Below are 20,258 nucleotides of genomic sequence, written 5' to 3'. Positions count from 1 at the left end.
CCGAAACCCTAACCCTAATTTCAGCTAACCCTAACCCTAACCCTAGCTTCAGCCTTATCGTTAACCCTAATTCAATACAAGTCTATGGGGGGAAATTTTAACTTTTTCCTACAGACATGGGGCCACTTGCATTCTCATCAGGAGCCCACAAGAAGCGGCCACACCGATTTTGGGGCTTCTAGTAGTTGAGGAACCCCTAAACCCTAACCCTAATTTCAGCTAACCCTAACCCTAACCCTAGCTTCAGCCTTATCGTTAACCCTAATTCAATACAAGTCTATGGGGGGAAATTTCAACTTTGTCCTAGAGACATGGGGCCACTTGCGTTCTCATCAGGAGCCCCCAAGAAGCGGCCACACCAAGTTTGGGGCTTCTAGTAGTTGAGGAACCCCGAAACCCTAACCCTAATTTCAGCTAACCCTAACCCTAACCCTAGCTTCAGCCTTATCGTTAACCCTAATTCAATACAAGTCTATGGGGGGAAATTTTAACTTTTTCCTAGAGACATGGGGCCACTTGCAATCTCATCAGGAGCCCACAAGAAGCGGCCACACCGATTTTGGGGCTTCTAGTAGTTGAGGAACCCCTAAACCCTAACCCTAATTTCAGCTAACCCTAACCCTAACCCGAGCTTCAGCCTTATCGTTAACCCTAATTCAATACAAGTCTATGGGGGGAAATTTTAACTTTTTCCTACAGACATGGGGCCACTTGCATTCTCATCAGGAGCCCACAAGAAGCGGCCACACCGATTTTGGGGCTTCTAGTAGTTGAGGAACCCCTAAACCCTAACCCTAATTTCAGCTAACCCTAACCCTAACCCTAGCTTCAGCCTTATCGTTAACCCTAATTCAATACAAGTCTATGGGGGGAAATTTCAACTTTGTCCTAGAGACATGGGGCCACTTGCGTTCTCATCAGGAGCCCCCAAGAAGCGGCCACACCAAGTTTGGGGCTTCTAGTAGTTGAGGAACCCCGAAACCCTAACCCTAATTTCAGCTAACCCTAACCCTAACCCGAGCTTCAGCCTTATCGTTAACCCTAATTCAATACAAGTCTATGGGGGGAAATTTTAACTTTTTCCTACAGACATGGGGCCACTTGCAATCTCATCAGGAGCCCACAAGAAGCGGCCACACCGATTTTGTGGCTTCTAGTAGTTGAGGAACCCCTAATCCCTAACCCTAATTTCAGCTAACCCTAACCCTAACCCTAGCTTCAGCCTTATCGTTAACCCTAATTCAATACAAGTCTATGGGGGGAAATTTCAACTTTGTCCTAGAGACATGGGGCCACTTGTGTTCTCATCAGGAGCCCCCAAGAAGCGGCCACACCAAGTTTGGGGCTTCTAGTAGTTGAGGAACCCCGAAACCCTAACCCTAATTTCAGCTAACCCTAACCCTAACCCTAGCTTCAGCCTTATCGTTAACCCTAATTCAATACAAGTCTATGGGGGGAAATTTCAACTTTGTCCTAGAGACATGGGGCCACTTGCGTTCTCATCAGGAGCCCCCAAGAAGCGGCCACACCAAGTTTGGGGCTTCTAGTAGTTGAGGAACCCCGAAACCCTAACCCTAATTTCAGCTAACCCTAACCCTAACCCTAGCTTCAGCCTTATCGTTAACCCTAATTCAATACAAGTCTATGGGGGGAAATTTTAACTTTTTCCTACAGACATGGGGCCACTTGCAATCTCATCAGGAGCCCACAAGAAGCGGCCACACCAAGTTTGGGGCTTCTAGTAGTTGAGGAACCCCGAAACCCTAACCCTAATTTCAGCTAACCCTAACCCTAACCCTAGCTTCAGCCTTATCGTTAACCCTAATTCAATACAAGTCTATGGGGTGAAATTTCAACTTTGTCCTAGAGACATGGGGCCACTTGCGTTCTCATCAGGAGCCCCCAAGAAGCGGCCACACCAAGTTTGGGGCTTCTAGTAGTTGAGGAACCCCGAAACCCTAACCCTAATTTCAGCTAACCCTAACCCTAACCCTAGCTTCAGCCTTATCGTTAACCCTAATTCAATACAAGTCTATGGGGGGAAATTTTAACTTTTTCCTAGAGACATGGGGCCACTTGCAATCTCATCAGGAGCCCACAAGAAGCGGCCACACCGATTTTGGGGCTTCTAGTAGTTGAGGAACCCCTAAACCCTAACCCTAATTTCAGCTAACCCTAACCCTAACCCTAGCTTCAGCCTTATCGTTAACCCTAATTCAATACAAGTCTATGGGGGGAAATTTCAACTTTGTCCTAGAGACATGGGGCCACTTGCGTTCTCATCAGGAGCCCCCAAGAAGCGGCCACACCAAGTTTGGGGCTTCTAGTAGTTGAGGAACCCCGAAACCCTAACCCTAATTTCAGCTAACCCTAACCCTAACCCTAGCTTCAGCCTTATCGTTAACCCTAATTCAATACAAGTCTATGGGGGGAAATTTTAACTTTTTCCTACAGACATGGGGCCACTTGCATTCTCATCAGGAGCCCACAAGAAGCGGCCACACCGATTTTGGGGCTTCTAGTAGTTGAGGAACCCCGAAACCCTAACCCTAATTTCAGCTAACCCTAACCCTAACCCTAGCTTCAGCCTTATCGTTAACCCTAATTCAATACAAGTCTATGGGGGGAAATTTCAACTTTGTCCTAGAGACATGGGGCCACTTGCGTTCTCATCAGGAGCCCCCAAGAAGCGGCCACACCAAGTTTGGGGCTTCTAGTAGTTGAGGAACCCCGAAACCCTAACCCTAATTTCAGCTAACCCTAACCCTAACCCTAGCTTCAGCCTTATCGTTAACCCTAATTCAATACAAGTCTATGGGGGGAAATTTTAACTTTTTCCTACAGACATGGGGCCACTTGCATTCTCATCAGGAGCCCACAAGAAGCGGCCACACCGATTTTGGGGCTTCTAGTAGTTGAGGAACCCCTAAACCCTAACCCTAATTTCAGCTAACCCTAACCCTAACCCTAGCTTCAGCCTTATCGTTAACCCTAATTCAATACAAGTCTATGGGGGGAAATTTCAACTTTGTCCTAGAGACATGGGGCCACTTGCGTTCTCATCAGGAGCCCCCAAGAAGCGGCCACACCAAGTTTGGGGCTTCTAGTAGTTGAGGAACCCCGAAACCCTAACCCTAATTTCAGCTAACCCTAACCCTAACCCGAGCTTCAGCCTTATCGTTAACCCTAATTCAATACAAGTCTATGGGGGGAAATTTTAACTTTTTCCTAGAGACATGGGGCCACTTGCAATCTCATCAGGAGCCCACAAGAAGCGGCCACACCGATTTTGGGGCTTCTAGTAGTTGAGGAACCCCTAAACCCTAACCCTAATTTCAGCTAACCCTAACCCTAACCCTAGCTTCAGCCTTATCGTTAACCCTAATTCAATACAAGTCTATGGGGGGAAATTTCAACTTTGTCCTAGAGACATGGGGCCACTTGCGTTCTCATCAGGAGCCCCCAAGAAGCGGCCACACCAAGTTTGGGGCTTCTAGTAGTTGAGGAACCCCGAAACCCTAACCCTAATTTCAGCTAACCCTAACCCTAACCCTAGCTTCAGCCTTATCGTTAACCCTAATTCAATACAAGTCTATGGGGGGAAATTTTAACTTTTTCCTACAGACATGGGGCCACTTGCATTCTCATCAGGAGCCCACAAGAAGCGGCCACACCGATTTTGGGGCTTCTAGTAGTTGAGGAACCCCTAAACCCTAACCCTAATTTCAGCTAACCCTAACCCTAACCCTAGCTTCAGCCTTATCGTTAACCCTAATTCAATACAAGTCTATGGGGGGAAATTTCAACTTTGTCCTAGAGACATGGGGCCACTTGCGTTCTCATCAGGAGCCCCCAAGAAGCGGCCACACCAAGTTTGGGGCTTCTAGTAGTTGAGGAACCCCTAAACCCTAACCCTAATTTCAGCTAACCCTAACCCTAACCCTAGCTTCAGCCTTATCGTTAACCCTAATTCAATACAAGTCTATGGGGGGAAATTTTAACTTTTTCCTAGAGACATGGGGCCACTTGCAATCTCATCAGGAGCCCACAAGAAGCGGCCACACCGATTTTGGGGCTTCTAGTAGTTGAGGAACCCCGAAACCCTAACCCTAATTTCAGCTAACCCTAACCCTAACCCTAGCTTCAGCCTTATCGTTAACCCTAATTCAATACAAGTCTATGGGGGGAAATTTTAACTTTTTCCTAGAGACATGGGGCCACTTGCAATCTCATCAGGAGCCCACAAGAAGCGGCCACACCGATTTTGGGGCTTCTAGTAGTTGAGGAACCCCTAAACCCTAACCCTAATTTCAGCTAACCCTAACCCTAACCCTAGCTTCAGCCTTATCGTTAACCCTAATTCAATACAAGTCTATGGGGGGAAATTTCAACTTTGTCCTAGAGACATGGGGCCACTTGCGTTCTCATCAGGAGCCCCCAAGAAGCGGCCACACCAAGTTTGGGGCTTCTAGTAGTTGAGGAACCCCGAAACCCTAACCCTAATTTCAGCTAACCCTAACCCTAACCCTAGCTTCAGCCTTATCGTTAACCCTAATTCAATACAAGTCTATGGGGGGAAATTTTAACTTTTTCCTAGAGACATGGGGCCACTTGCAATCTCATCAGGAGCCCACAAGAAGCGGCCACACCAAGTTTGGGGCTTCTAGTAGTTGAGGAACCCCGAAACCCTAACCCTAATTTCAGCTAACCCTAACCCTAACCCTAGCTTCAGCCTTATCGTTAACCCTAATTCAATACAAGTCTATGGGGTGAAATTTCAACTTTGTCCTAGAGACATGGGGCCACTTGCGTTCTCATCAGGAGCCCCCAAGAAGCGGCCACACCAAGTTTGGGGCTTCTAGTAGTTGAGGAACCCCGAAACCCTAACCCTAATTTCAGCTAACCCTAACCCTAACCCTAGCTTCAGCCTTATCGTTAACCCTAATTCAATACAAGTCTATGGGGGGAAATTTTAACTTTTTCCTAGAGACATGGGGCCACTTGCAATCTCATCAGGAGCCCACAAGAAGCGGCCACACCGATTTTGGGGCTTCTAGTAGTTGAGGAACCCCTAAACCCTAACCCTAATTTCAGCTAACCCTAACCCTAACCCTAGCTTCAGCCTTATCGTTAACCCTAATTCAATACAAGTCTATGGGGGGAAATTTCAACTTTGTCCTAGAGACATGGGGCCACTTGCGTTCTCATCAGGAGCCCCCAAGAAGCGGCCACACCAAGTTTGGGGCTTCTAGTAGTTGAGGAACCCCGAAACCCTAACCCTAATTTCAGCTAACCCTAACCCTAACCCGAGCTTCAGCCTTATCGTTAACCCTAATTCAATACAAGTCTATGGGGGGAAATTTTAACTTTTTCCTAGAGACATGGGGCCACTTGCAATCTCATCAGGAGCCCACAAGAAGCGGCCACACCGATTTTGGGGCTTCTAGTAGTTGAGGAACCCCTAAACCCTAACCCTAATTTCAGCTAACCCTAACCCTAACCCTAGCTTCAGCCTTATCGTTAACCCTAATTCAATACAAGTCTATGGGGGGAAATTTCAACTTTGTCCTAGAGACATGGGGCCACTTGCGTTCTCATCAGGAGCCCCCAAGAAGCGGCCACACCAAGTTTGGGGCTTCTAGTAGTTGAGGAACCCCGAAACCCTAACCCTAATTTCAGCTAACCCTAACCCTAACCCTAGCTTCAGCCTTATCGTTAACCCTAATTCAATACAAGTCTATGGGGGGAAATTTTAACTTTTTCCTACAGACATGGGGCCACTTGCATTCTCATCAGGAGCCCACAAGAAGCGGCCACACCGATTTTGGGGCTTCTAGTAGTTGAGGAACCCCTAAACCCTAACCCTAATTTCAGCTAACCCTAACCCTAACCCTAGCTTCAGCCTTATCGTTAACCCTAATTCAATACAAGTCTATGGGGGGAAATTTCAACTTTGTCCTAGAGACATGGGGCCACTTGCGTTCTCATCAGGAGCCCCCAAGAAGCGGCCACACCAAGTTTGGGGCTTCTAGTAGTTGAGGAACCCCGAAACCCTAACCCTAATTTCAGCTAACCCTAACCCTAACCCTAGCTTCAGCCTTATCGTTAACCCTAATTCAATACAAGTCTATGGGGGGAAATTTTAACTTTTTCCTAGAGACATGGGGCCACTTGCAATCTCATCAGGAGCCCACAAGAAGCGGCCACACCGATTTTGGGGCTTCTAGTAGTTGAGGAACCCCGAAACCCTAACCCTAATTTCAGCTAACCCTAACCCTAACCCTAGCTTCAGCCTTATCGTTAACCCTAATTCAATACAAGTCTATGGGGGGAAATTTTAACTTTTTCCTAGAGACATGGGGCCACTTGCAATCTCATCAGGAGCCCACAAGAAGCGGCCACACCGATTTTGGGGCTTCTAGTAGTTGAGGAACCCCTAAACCCTAACCCTAATTTCAGCTAACCCTAACCCTAACCCTAGCTTCAGCCTTATCGTTAACCCTAATTCAATACAAGTCTATGGGGGGAAATTTCAACTTTGTCCTAGAGACATGGGGCCACTTGCGTTCTCATCAGGAGCCCCCAAGAAGCGGCCACACCAAGTTTGGGGCTTCTAGTAGTTGAGGAACCCCGAAACCCTAACCCTAATTTCAGCTAACCCTAACCCTAACCCTAGCTTCAGCCTTATCGTTAACCCTAATTCAATACAAGTCTATGGGGGGAAATTTTAACTTTTTCCTAGAGACATGGGGCCACTTGCAATCTCATCAGGAGCCCACAAGAAGCGGCCACACCAAGTTTGGGGCTTCTAGTAGTTGAGGAACCCCGAAACCCTAACCCTAATTTCAGCTAACCCTAACCCTAACCCTAGCTTCAGCCTTATCGTTAACCCTAATTCAATACAAGTCTATGGGGTGAAATTTCAACTTTGTCCTAGAGACATGGGGCCACTTGCGTTCTCATCAGGAGCCCCCAAGAAGCGGCCACACCAAGTTTGGGGCTTCTAGTAGTTGAGGAACCCCGAAACCCTAACCCTAATTTCAGCTAACCCTAACCCTAACCCTAGCTTCAGCCTTATCGTTAACCCTAATTCAATACAAGTCTATGGGGGGAAATTTTAACTTTTTCCTAGAGACATGGGGCCACTTGCAATCTCATCAGGAGCCCACAAGAAGCGGCCACACCGATTTTGGGGCTTCTAGTAGTTGAGGAACCCCTAAACCCTAACCCTAATTTCAGCTAACCCTAACCCTAACCCTAGCTTCAGCCTTATCGTTAACCCTAATTCAATACAAGTCTATGGGGGGAAATTTCAACTTTGTCCTAGAGACATGGGGCCACTTGCGTTCTCATCAGGAGCCCCCAAGAAGCGGCCACACCAAGTTTGGGGCTTCTAGTAGTTGAGGAACCCCGAAACCCTAACCCTAATTTCAGCTAACCCTAACCCTAACCCTAGCTTCAGCCTTATCGTTAACCCTAATTCAATACAAGTCTATGGGGGGAAATTTCAACTTTGTCCTAGAGACATGGGGCCACTTGCGTTCTCATCAGGAGCCCCCAAGAAGCGGCCACACCGATTTTGGGGCTTCTAGTAGTTGAGGAACCCCGAAACCCTAACCCTAATTTCAGCTAACCCTAACCCTAACCCTAGCTTCAGCCTTATCGTTAACCCTAATTCAATACAAGTCTATGGGGGGAAATTTTAACTTTTTCCTAGAGACATGGGGCCACTTGCAATCTCATCAGGAGCCCACAAGAAGCGGCCACACCAAGTTTGGGGCTTCTAGTAGTTGAGGAACCCCGAAACCCTAACCCTAATTTCAGCTAACCCTAACCCTAACCCTAGCTTCAGCCTTATCGTTAACCCTAATTCAATACAAGTCTATGGGGGGAAATTTTAACTTTTTCCTAGAGACATGGGGCCACTTGCAATCTCATCAGGAGCCCACAAGAAGCGGCCACACCGATTTTGGGGCTTCTAGTAGTTGAGGAACCCCTAAACCCTAACCCTAATTTCAGCTAACCCTAACCCTAACCCTAGCTTCAGCCTTATCGTTAACCCTAATTCAATACAAGTCTATGGGGGGAAATTTCAACTTTGTCCTAGAGACATGGGGCCACTTGCGTTCTCATCAGGAGCCCCCAAGAAGCGGCCACACCAAGTTTGGGGCTTCTAGTAGTTGAGGAACCCCGAAACCCTAACCCTAATTTCAGCTAACCCTAACCCTAACCCTAGCTTCAGCCTTATCGTTAACCCTAATTCAATACAAGTCTATGGGGGGAAATTTTAACTTTTTCCTACAGACAGGGGCCACTTGCATTCTCATCAGGAGCCCACAAGAAGCGGCCACACCGATTTTGGGGCTTCTAGTAGTTGAGGAACCCCTAAACCCTAACCCTAATTTCAGCCTACCCTAACCCTAACCCTAGCTTCAGCCTTATCGTTAACCCTAATTCAATACAAGTCTATGGGGGGAAATTTCAACTTTGTCCTAGAGACATGGGGCCACTTGCGTTCTCATCAGGAGCCCCCAAGAAGCGGCCACACCAAGTTTGGGGCTTCTAGTAGTTGAGGAACCCCGAAACCCTAACCCTAATTTCAGCTAACCCTAACCCTAACCCTAGCTTCAGCCTTATCGTTAACCCTAATTCAATACAAGTCTATGGGGGGAAATTTTAACTTTTTCCTAGAGACATGGGGCCACTTGCAATCTCATCAGGAGCCCACAAGAAGCGGCCACACCAAGTTTGGGGCTTCTAGTAGTTGAGGAACCCCGAAACCCTAACCCTAATTTCAGCTAACCCTAACCCTAACCCTAGCTTCAGCCTTATCGTTAACCCTAATTCAATACAAGTCTATGGGGTGAAATTTCAACTTTGTCCTAGAGACATGGGGCCACTTGCGTTCTCATCAGGAGCCCCCAAGAAGCGGCCACACCAAGTTTGGGGCTTCTAGTAGTTGAGGAACCCCGAAACCCTAACCCTAATTTCAGCTAACCCTAACCCTAACCCTAGCTTCAGCCTTATCGTTAACCCTAATTCAATACAAGTCTATGGGGGGAAATTTTAACTTTTTCCTAGAGACATGGGGCCACTTGCAATCTCATCAGGAGCCCACAAGAAGCGGCCACACCGATTTTGGGGCTTCTAGTAGTTGAGGAACCCCTAAACCCTAACCCTAATTTCAGCTAACCCTAACCCTAACCCTAGCTTCAGCCTTATCGTTAACCCTAATTCAATACAAGTCTATGGGGGGAAATTTCAACTTTGTCCTAGAGACATGGGGCCACTTGCGTTCTCATCAGGAGCCCCCAAGAAGCGGCCACACCAAGTTTGGGGCTTCTAGTAGTTGAGGAACCCCGAAACCCTAACCCTAATTTCAGCTAACCCTAACCCTAACCCTAGCTTCAGCCTTATCGTTAACCCTAATTCAATACAAGTCTATGGGGGGAAATTTCAACTTTGTCCTAGAGACATGGGGCCACTTGCGTTCTCATCAGGAGCCCCCAAGAAGCGGCCACACCGATTTTGGGGCTTCTAGTAGTTGAGGAACCCCGAAACCCTAACCCTAATTTCAGCTAACCCTAACCCTAACCCTAGCTTCAGCCTTATCGTTAACCCTAATTCAATACAAGTCTATGGGGGGAAATTTTAACTTTTTCCTAGAGACATGGGGCCACTTGCAATCTCATCAGGAGCCCACAAGAAGCGGCCACACCAAGTTTGGGGCTTCTAGTAGTTGAGGAACCCCGAAACCCTAACCCTAATTTCAGCTAACCCTAACCCTAACCCTAGCTTCAGCCTTATCGTTAACCCTAATTCAATACAAGTCTATGGGGTGAAATTTCAACTTTGTCCTAGAGACATGGGGCCACTTGCGTTCTCATCAGGAGCCCCCAAGAAGCGGCCACACCAAGTTTGGGGCTTCTAGTAGTTGAGGAACCCCGAAACCCTAACCCTAATTTCAGCTAACCCTAACCCTAACCCTAGCTTCAGCCTTATCGTTAACCCTAATTCAATACAAGTCTATGGGGGGAAATTTTAACTTTTTCCTAGAGACATGGGGCCACTTGCAATCTCATCAGGAGCCCACAAGAAGCGGCCACACCGATTTTGGGGCTTCTAGTAGTTGAGGAACCCCTAAACCCTAACCCTAATTTCAGCTAACCCTAACCCTAACCCTAGCTTCAGCCTTATCGTTAACCCTAATTCAATACAAGTCTATGGGGGGAAATTTCAACTTTGTCCTAGAGACATGGGGCCACTTGCATTCTCATCAGGAGCCCCCAAGAAGCGGCCACACCAAGTTTGGGGCTTCTAGTAGTTGAGGAACCCCGAAACCCTAACCCTAATTTCAGCTAACCCTAACCCTAACCCTAGCTTCAGCCTTATCGTTAACCCTAATTCAATACAAGTCTATGGGGGGAAATTTCAACTTTGTCCTAGAGACATGGGGCCACTTGCGTTCTCATCAGGAGCCCCCAAGAAGCGGCCACACCAAGTTTGGGGCTTCTAGTAGTTGAGGAACCCCGAAACCCTAACCCTAATTTCAGCTAACCCTAACCCTAACCCGAGCTTCAGCCTTATCGTTAACCCTAATTCAATACAAGTCTATGGGGGGAAATTTTAACTTTTTCCTAGAGACATGGGGCCACTTGCAATCTCATCAGGAGCCCACAAGAAGCGGCCACACCGATTTTGGGGCTTCTAGTAGTTGAGGAACCCCTAAACCCTAACCCTAATTTCAGCTAACCCTAACCCTAACCCTAGCTTCAGCCTTATCGTTAACCCTAATTCAATACAAGTCTATGGGGGGAAATTTCAACTTTGTCCTAGAGACATGGGGCCACTTGCATTCTCATCAGGAGCCCCCAAGAAGCGGCCACACCAAGTTTGGGGCTTCTAGTAGTTGAGGAACCCCGAAACCCTAACCCTAATTTCAGCTAACCCTAACCCTAACCCAAGCTTCAGCCTTATCGTTAACCCTAATTCAATACAAGTCTATGGGGGGAAATTTCAACTTTGTCCTAGAGACACGGGGCCACTTGCGTTCTCATCAGGAGCCCCCAAGAAGCGGCCACACCAAGTTTGGGGCTTCTAGTAGTTGAGGAACCCCGAAACCCTAACCCTAATTTCAGCTAACCCTAACCCTAACCCTAGCTTCAGCCTTATCGTTAACCCTAATTCAATACAAGTCTATGGGGGGAAATTTTAACTTTTTCCTAGAGACATGGGGCCACTTGCGTTCTCATCAGGAGCCCACAAGAAGCGGCCACACCGATTTTGGGGCTTCTAGTAGTTGAGGAACCCCTAAACCCTAACCCTAATTTCAGCTAACCCTAACCCTAACCCTAGCTTCAGCCTTATCGTTAACCCTAATTCAATACAAGTCTATGGGGGGAAATTTCAACTTTGTCCTAGAGACATGGGGCCACTTGCGTTCTCATCAGGAGCCCCCAAGAAGCGGCCACACCAAGTTTGGGGCTTCTAGTAGTTGAGGAACCCCTAAACCCTAACCCTAATTTCAGCTAACCCTAACCCTAACCCTAGCTTCAGCCTTATCGTTAACCCTAATTCAATACAAGTCTATGGGGGGAAATTTCAACTTTGTCCTAGAGACATGGGGCCACTTGCGTTCTCATCAGGAGCCCCCAAGAAGCGGCCACACCAAGTTTGGGGCTTCTAGTAGTTGAGGAACCCCGAAACCCTAACCCTAATTTCAGCTAACCCTAACCCTAACCCGAGCTTCAGCCTTATCGTTAACCCTAATTCAATACAAGTCTATGGGGGGAAATTTTAACTTTTTCCTAGAGACATGGGGCCACTTGCAATCTCATCAGGAGCCCACAAGAAGCGGCCACACCGATTTTGGGGCTTCTAGTAGTTGAGGAACCCCTAAACCCTAACCCTAATTTCAGCTAACCCTAACCCTAACCCTAGCTTCAGCCTTATCGTTAACCCTAATTCAATACAAGTCTATGGGGGGAAATTTCAACTTTGTCCTAGAGACATGGGGCCACTTGCATTCTCATCAGGAGCCCCCAAGAAGCGGCCACACCAAGTTTGGGGCTTCTAGTAGTTGAGGAACCCCGAAACCCTAACCCTAATTTCAGCTAACCCTAACCCTAACCCAAGCTTCAGCCTTATCGTTAACCCTAATTCAATACAAGTCTATGGGGGGAAATTTCAACTTTGTCCTAGAGACACGGGGCCACTTGCGTTCTCATCAGGAGCCCCCAAGAAGCGGCCACACCAAGTTTGGGGCTTCTAGTAGTTGAGGAACCCCGAAACCCTAACCCTAATTTCAGCTAACCCTAACCCTAACCCTAGCTTCAGCCTTATCGTTAACCCTAATTCAATACAAGTCTATGGGGGGAAATTTTAACTTTTTCCTAGAGACATGGGGCCACTTGCGTTCTCATCAGGAGCCCACAAGAAGCGGCCACACCGATTTTGGGGCTTCTAGTAGTTGAGGAACCCCTAAACCCTAACCCTAATTTCAGCTAACCCTAACCCTAACCCTAGCTTCAGCCTTATCGTTAACCCTAATTCAATACAAGTCTATGGGGGGAAATTTCAACTTTGTCCTAGAGACATGGGGCCACTTGCGTTCTCATCAGGAGCCCCCAAGAAGCGGCCACACCAAGTTTGGGGCTTCTAGTAGTTGAGGAACCCCGAAACCCTAACCCTAATTTCAGCTAACCCTAACCCTAACCCTAGCTTCAGCCTTATCGTTAACCCTAATTCAATACAAGTCTATGGGGGGAAATTTCAACTTTGTCCTAGAGACATGGGGCCACTTGCGTTCTCATCAGGAGCCCTCAAGAAGCGGCCACACCAAGTTTGGGGCTTCTAGTAGTTGAGGAACCCCGAAACCCTAACCCTAATTTCAGCTAACCCTAACCCTAACCCGAGCTTCAGCCTTATCGTTAACCCTAATTCAATACAAGTCTATGGGGGGAAATTTTAACTTTTTCCTAGAGACATGGGGCCACTTGCAATCTCATCAGGAGCCCACAAGAAGCGGCCACACCGATTTTGGGGCTTCTAGTAGTTGAGGAACCCCTAAACCCTAACCCTAATTTCAGCTAACCCTAACCCTAACCCTAGCTTCAGCCTTATCGTTAACCATAATTCAATACAAGTCTATGGGGGGAAATTTCAACTTTGTCCTAGAGACATGGGGCCACTTGCGTTCTCATCAGGAGCCCCCAAGAAGCGGCCACACCAAGTTTGGGGCTTCTAGTAGTTGAGGAACCCCTAAACCCTAACCCTAACCCTAATTTCAGCTAACCCTAACCCTAACCCTAGCTTCAGCCTTATCGTTAACCCTAATTCAATACAAGTCTATGGGGGGAAATTTCAACTTTGTCCTAGAGACATGGGGCCACTTGCGTTCTCATCAGGAGCCCCCAAGAAGCGGCCACACCAAGTTTGGGGCTTCTAGTAGTTGAGGAACCCCGAAACCCTAACCCTAATTTCAGCTAACCCTAACCCTAACCCTAGCTTCAGCCTTATCGTTAACCCTAATTCAATACAAGTCTATGGGGGGAAATTTCAACTTTGTCCTAGAGACATGGGGCCACTTGCGTTCTCATCAGGAGCCCCCAAGAAGCGCCCACACCGATTTTGGGGCTTCTAGTAGTTGAGGAACCCCTAAACCCTAACCCTAATTTCAGCTAACCCTAACCCTAACCCTAGCTTCAGCCTTATCGTTAACCCTAATTCAATACAAGTCTATGGGGGGAAATTTCAACTTTGTCCTAGAGACATGGGGCCACTTGCGTTCTCATCAGGAGCCCCCAAGAAGCGGCCACACCAAGTTTGGGGCTTCTAGTAGTTGAGGAACCCCGAAACCCTAACCCTAATTTCAGCTAACCCTAACCCTAACCCTAGCTTCAGCCTTATCGTTAACCCTAATTCAATACAAGTCTATGGGGGGAAATTTTAACTTTTTCCTAGAGACATGGGGCCACTTGCAATCTCATCAGGAGCCCACAAGAAGCGGCCACACCAAGTTTGGGGCTTCTAGTAGTTGAGGAACCCCGAAACCCTAACCCTAATTTCAGCTAACCCTAACCCTAACCCTAGCTTCAGCCTTATCGTTAACCCTAATTCAATACAAGTCTATGGGGTGAAATTTCAACTTTGTCCTAGAGACATGGGGCCACTTGCGTTCTCATCAGGAGCCCCCAAGAAGCGGCCACACCAAGTTTGGGGCTTCTAGTAGTTGAGGAACCCCGAAACCCTAACCCTAATTTCAGCTAACCCTAACCCTAACCCTAGCTTCAGCCTTATTGTTAACCCTAATTCAATACAAGTCTATGGGGGGAAATTTTAACTTTTTCCTAGAGACATGGGGCCACTTGCAATCTCATCAGGAGCCCACAAGAAGCGGCCACACCGATTTTGGGGCTTCTAGTAGTTGAGGAACCCCTAAACCCTAACCCTAATTTCAGCTAACCCTAACCCTAACCCTAGCTTCAGCCTTATCGTTAACCCTAATTCAATACAAGTCTATGGGGGGAAATTTCAACTTTGTCCTAGAGACATGGGGCCACTTGCGTTCTCATCAGGAGCCCCCAAGAAGCGGCCACACCAAGTTTGGGGCTTCTAGTAGTTGAGGAACCCCGAAACCCTAACCCTAATTTCAGCTAACCCTAACCCTAACCCTAGCTTCAGCCTTATCGTTAACCCTAATTCAATACAAGTCTATGGGGGGAAATTTCAACTTTGTCCTAGAGACATGGGGCCACTTGCGTTCTCATCAGGAGCCCCCAAGAAGCGGCCACACCAAGTTTGGGGCTTCTAGTAGTTGAGGAACCCCGAAACCCTAACCCTAATTTCAGCTAACCCTAACCCTAACCCTAGCTTCAGCCTTATCGTTAACCCTAATTCAATACAAGTCTATGGGGGGAAATTTCAACTTTGTCCTAGAGACATGGGGCCACTTGCGTTCTCATCAGGAGCCCCCAAGAAGCGGCCACACCAAGTTTGGGGCTTCTAGTAGTTGAGGAACCCCGAAACCCTAACCCTAATTTCAGCTAACCCTAACCCTAACCCGAGCTTCAGCCTTATCGTTAACCCTAATTCAATACAAGTCTATGGGGGGAAATTTTAACTTTTTCCTAGAGACATGGGGCCACTTGCAATCTCATCAGGAGCCCACAAGAAGCGGCCACACCGATTTTGGGGCTTCTAGTAGTTGAGGAACCCCTAAACCCTAACCCTAATTTCAGCTAACCCTAACCCTAACCCTAGCTTCAGCCTTATCGTTAACCCTAATTCAATACAAGTCTATGGGGGGAAATTTCAACTTTGTCCTAGAGACATGGGGCCACTTGCGTTCTCATCAGGAGCCCCCAAGAAGCGGCCACACCAAGTTTGGGGCTTCTAGTAGTTGAGGAACCCCGAAACCCTAACCCTAATTTCAGCTAACCCTAACCCTAACCCTAGCTTCAGCCTTATCGTTAACCCTAATTCAATACAAGTCTATGGGGGGAAATTTCAACTTTGTCCTAGAGACATGGGGCCACTTGCAATCTCATCAGGAGCCCACAAGAAGCGGCCACACCGATTTTGGGGCTTCTAGTAGTTGAGGAACCCCTAAACCCTAACCCTAATTTCAGCTAACCCTAACCCTAACCCTAGCTTCAGCCTTATCGTTAACCCTAATTCAATACAAGTCTATGGGGGGAAATTTCAACTTTGTCCTAGAGACATGGGGCCACTTGCATTCTCATCAGGAGCCCCCAAGAAGCGGCCACACCAAGTTTGGGGCTTCTAGTAGTTGAGGAACCCCGAAACCCTAACCCTAATTTCAGCTAACCCTAACCCTAACCCAAGCTTCAGCCTTATCGTTAACCCTAATTCAATACAAGTCTATGGGGGGAAATTTCAACTTTGTCCTAGAGACATGGGGCCACTTGCGTTCTCATCAGGAGCCCCCAAGAAGCGGCCACACCAAGTTTGGGGCTTCTAGTAGTTGAGGAACCCCGAAACCCTAACCCTAATTTCAGCTAACCCTAACCCTAACCCTAGCTTCAGCCTTATCGTTAACCCTAATTCAATACAAGTCTATGGGGGGAAATTTTAACTTTTTCCTAGAGACATGGGGCCACTTGCGTTCTCATCAGGAGCCCACAAGAAGCGGCCACACCGATTTTGGGGCTTCTAGTAGTTGAGGAACCCCTAAACCCTAACCCTAATTTCAGCTAACCCTAACCCTAACCCTAGCTTCAGCCTTATCGTTAACCCTAATTCAATACAAGTCTATGGGGGGAAATTTCAACTTTGTCCTAGAGACATGGGGCCACTTGCGTTCTCATCAGGAGCCCCCAAGAAGCGGCCACACCAAGTTTGGGGCTTCTAGTAGTTGAGGAACCCCGAAACCCTAACCCTAATTTCAGCTAACCCTAACCCTAACCCTAGCTTCAGCCTTATCGTTAACCCTAATTCAATACAAGTCTATGGGGGGAAATTTCAACTTTGTCCTAGAGACATGGGGCCACTTGCGTTCTCATCAGGAGCCCCCAAGAAGCGGCCACACCAAGTTTGGGGCTTCTAGTAGTTGAGGAACCCCTAAACCCTAACCCTAATTTCAGCTAACCCTAACCCTAACCCTAGCTTCAGCCTTATCGTTAACCCTAATTCAATACAAGTCTATGGGGGGAAATTTCAACTTTGTCCTAGAGACATGGGGCCACTTGCGTTCTCATCAGGAGCCCCCAAGAAGCGGCCACACCAAGTTTGGGGCTTCTAGTAGTTGAGGAACCCCGAAACCCTAACCCTAATTTCAGCTAACCCTAACCCTAACCCTAGCTTCAGCCTTATCGTTAACCCTAATTCAATACAAGTCTATGGGGGGAAATTTCAACTTTGTCCTACAGACATGGGGCCACTTGCATTCTCATCAGGAGCCCACAAGAAGCGGCCACACCGATTTTGGGGCTTCTAGTAGTTGAGGAACCCCTAAACCCTAACCCTAATTTCAGCTAACCCTAACCCTAACCCTAGCTTCAGCCTTATCGTTAACCCTAATTCAATACAAGTCTATGGGGGGAAATTTCAACTTTGTCCTAGAGACATGGGGCCACTTGCAATCTCATCAGGAGCCCCCAAGAAGCGGCCACACCAAGTTTGGGGCTTCTAGTAGTTGAGGAACCCCGAAACCCTAACCCTAATTTCAGCTAACCCTAACCCTAACCCGAGCTTCAGCCTTATCGTTAACCCTAATTCAATACAAGTCTATGGGGTGAAATTTCAACTTTGTCCTAGAGACATGGGGCCACTTGCGTTCTCATCAGGAGCCCCCAAGAAGCGGCCACACCAAGTTTGGGGCTTCTAGTAGTTGAGGAACCCCGAAACCCTAACCCTAATTTCAGCTAACCCTAACCCTAACCCTAGCTTCAGCCTTATCGTTAACCCTAATTCAATACAAGTCTATGGGGGGAAATTTCAACTTTGTCCTAGAGACATGGGGCCACTTGCGTTCTCATCAGGAGCCCCCAAGAAGCGGCCACACCAAGTTTGGGGCTTCTAGTAGTTGAGGAACCCCGAAACCCTAACCCTAATTTCAGCTAACCCTAACCCTAACCCGAGCTTCAGCCTTATCGTTAACCCTAATTCAATACAAGTCTATGGGGGGAAATTTTAACTTTTTCCTAGAGACATGGGGCCACTTGCAATCTCATCAGGAGCCCACAAGAAGCGGCCACACCGATTTTGGGGCTTCTAGTAGTTGAGGAACCCCTAAACCCTAACCCTAATTTCAGCTAACCCTAACCCTAACCCTAGCTTCAGCCTTATCGTTAACCCTAATTCAATACAAGTCTATGGGGGGAAATTTCAACTTTGTCCTAGAGACATGGGGCCACTTGCGTTCTCATCAGGAGCCCCCAAGAAGCGGCCACACCAAGTTTGGGGCTTCTAGTAGTTGAGGAACCCCGAAACCCTAACCCTAATTTCAGCTAACCCTAACCCTAACCCTAGCTTCAGCCTTATCGTTAACCCTAATTCAATACAAGTCTATGGGGGGAAATTTCAACTTTGTCCTACAGACATGGGGCCACTTGCATTCTCATCAGGAGCCCACAAGAAGCGGCCACACCGATTTTGGGGCTTCTAGTAGTTGAGGAACCCCTAAACCCTAACCCTAATTTCAGCTAACCCTAACCCTAACCCTAGCTTCAGCCTTATCGTTAACCCTAATTCAATACAAGTCTATGGGGGGAAATTTCAACTTTGTCCTAGAGACATGGGGCCACTTGCGTTCTCATCAGGAGCCCCCAAGAAGCGGCCACACCAAGTTTGGGGCTTCTAGTAGTTGAGGAACCCCGAAACCCTAACCCTAATTTCAGCTAACCCTAACCCTAACCCGAGCTTCAGCCTTATCGTTAACCCTAATTCAATACAAGTCTATGGGGGGAAATTTTAACTTTTTCCTAGAGACATGGGGCCACTTGCGTTCTCATCAGGAGCCCACAAGAAGCGGCCACACCAAGTTTGGGGCTTCTAGTAGTTGAGGAACCCCGAAACCCTAACCCTAATTTCAGCTAACCCTAACCCTAACCCTAGCTTCAGCCTTATCGTTAACCCTAATTCAATACAAGTCTATGGGGTGAAATTTCAACTTTGTCCTAGAGACATGGGGCCACTTGCGTTCTCATCAGGAGCCCCCAAGAAGCGGCCACACCAAGTTTGGGGCTTCTAGTAGTTGAGGAACCCCGAAACCCTAACCCTAATTTCAGCTAACCCTAACCCTAACCCTAGCTTCAGCCTTATCGTTAACCCTAATTCAATACAAGTCTATGGGGGGAAATTTCAACTTTGTCCTAGAGACATGGGGCCACTTGCGTTCTCATCAGGAGCCCCCAAGAAGCGGCCACACCAAGTTTGGGGCTTCTAGTAGTTGAGGAACCCCGAAACCCTAACCCTAATTTCAGCTAACCCTAACCCTAACCCGAGCTTCAGCCTTATCGTTAACCCTAATTCAATACAAGTCTATGGGGGGAAATTTTAACTTTTTCCTAGAGACATGGGGCCACTTGCAATCTCATCAGGAGCCCCCAAGAAGCGGCCACACCGATTTTGGGGCTTCTAGTAGTTGAGGAACCCCTAAACCCTAACCCTAATTTCAGCTAACCCTAACCCTAACCCTAGCTTCAGCCTTATCGTTAACCCTAATTCAATACAAGTCTATGGGGGGAAATTTCAACTTTGTCCTAGAGACATGGGGCCACTTGCGTTCTCATCAGGAGCCCCCAAGAAGCGGCCACACCAAGTTTGGGGCTTCTAGTAGTTGAGGAACCCCGAAACCCTAACCCTAATTTCAGCTAACCCTAACCCTAACCCTAGCTTCAGCCTTATCGTTAACCCTAATTCAATACAAGTCTATGGGGGGAAATTTCAACTTTGTCCTAGAGACATGGGGCCACTTGCGTTCTCATCAGGAGCCCCCAAGAAGCGGCCACACCAAGTTTGGGGCTTCTAGTAGTTGAGGAACCCCGAAACCCTAACCCTAATTTCAGCTAACCCTAACCCTAACCCTAGCTTCAGCCTTATCGTTAACCCTAATTCAATACAAGTCTATGGGGGGAAATTTCAACTTTGTCCTAGAGACATGGGGCCACTTGCGTTCTCATCAGGAGCCCCCAAGAAGCGGCCACACCAAGTTTGGGGCTTCTAGTAGTTGAGGAACCCCGAAACCCTAACCCTAATTTCAGCTAACCCTAACCCTAACCCTAGCTTCAGCCTTATCGTTAACCCTAATTCAATACAAGTCTATGGGGGGAAATTTTAACTTTTTCCTACAGACATGGGGCCACTTGCAATCTCATCAGGAGCCCACAAGAAGCAGCCACACCGATTTTGGGGCTTCTAGTAGTTGAGGAACCCCTAAACCCTAACCCTAATTTCAGCTAACCCTAACCCTAACCCTAGCTTCAGCCTTATCGTTAACCCTAATTCAATACAAGTCTATGGGGGGAAATTTCAACTTTGTCCTAGAGACATGGGGCCACTTGCGTTCTCATCAGGAGCCCCCAAGAAGCGGCCACACCAAGTTTGGGGCTTCTAGTAGTTGAGGAACCCCGAAACCCTAACCCTAATTTCAGCTAACCCTAACCCTAACCCTAGCTTCAGCCTTATCGTTAACCCTAATTCAATACAAGTCTATGGGGGGAAATTTTAACTTTTTCCTACAGACATGGGGCCACTTGCATTCTCATCAGGAGCCCACAAGAAGCGGCCACACCGAT

The sequence above is a fragment of the Nelusetta ayraudi genome, unplaced genomic scaffold (assembly GCF_046127955.1).
Source record: "Nelusetta ayraudi isolate G7.1 ecotype Tasmania unplaced genomic scaffold, CSIRO-AGI_Nayr_v1 ptg000060l, whole genome shotgun sequence".
Taxonomy (NCBI): Eukaryota; Metazoa; Chordata; class Actinopteri; order Tetraodontiformes; family Monacanthidae; genus Nelusetta; species Nelusetta ayraudi.
Note: the sequence above shows the minus strand (reverse complement) of the source record.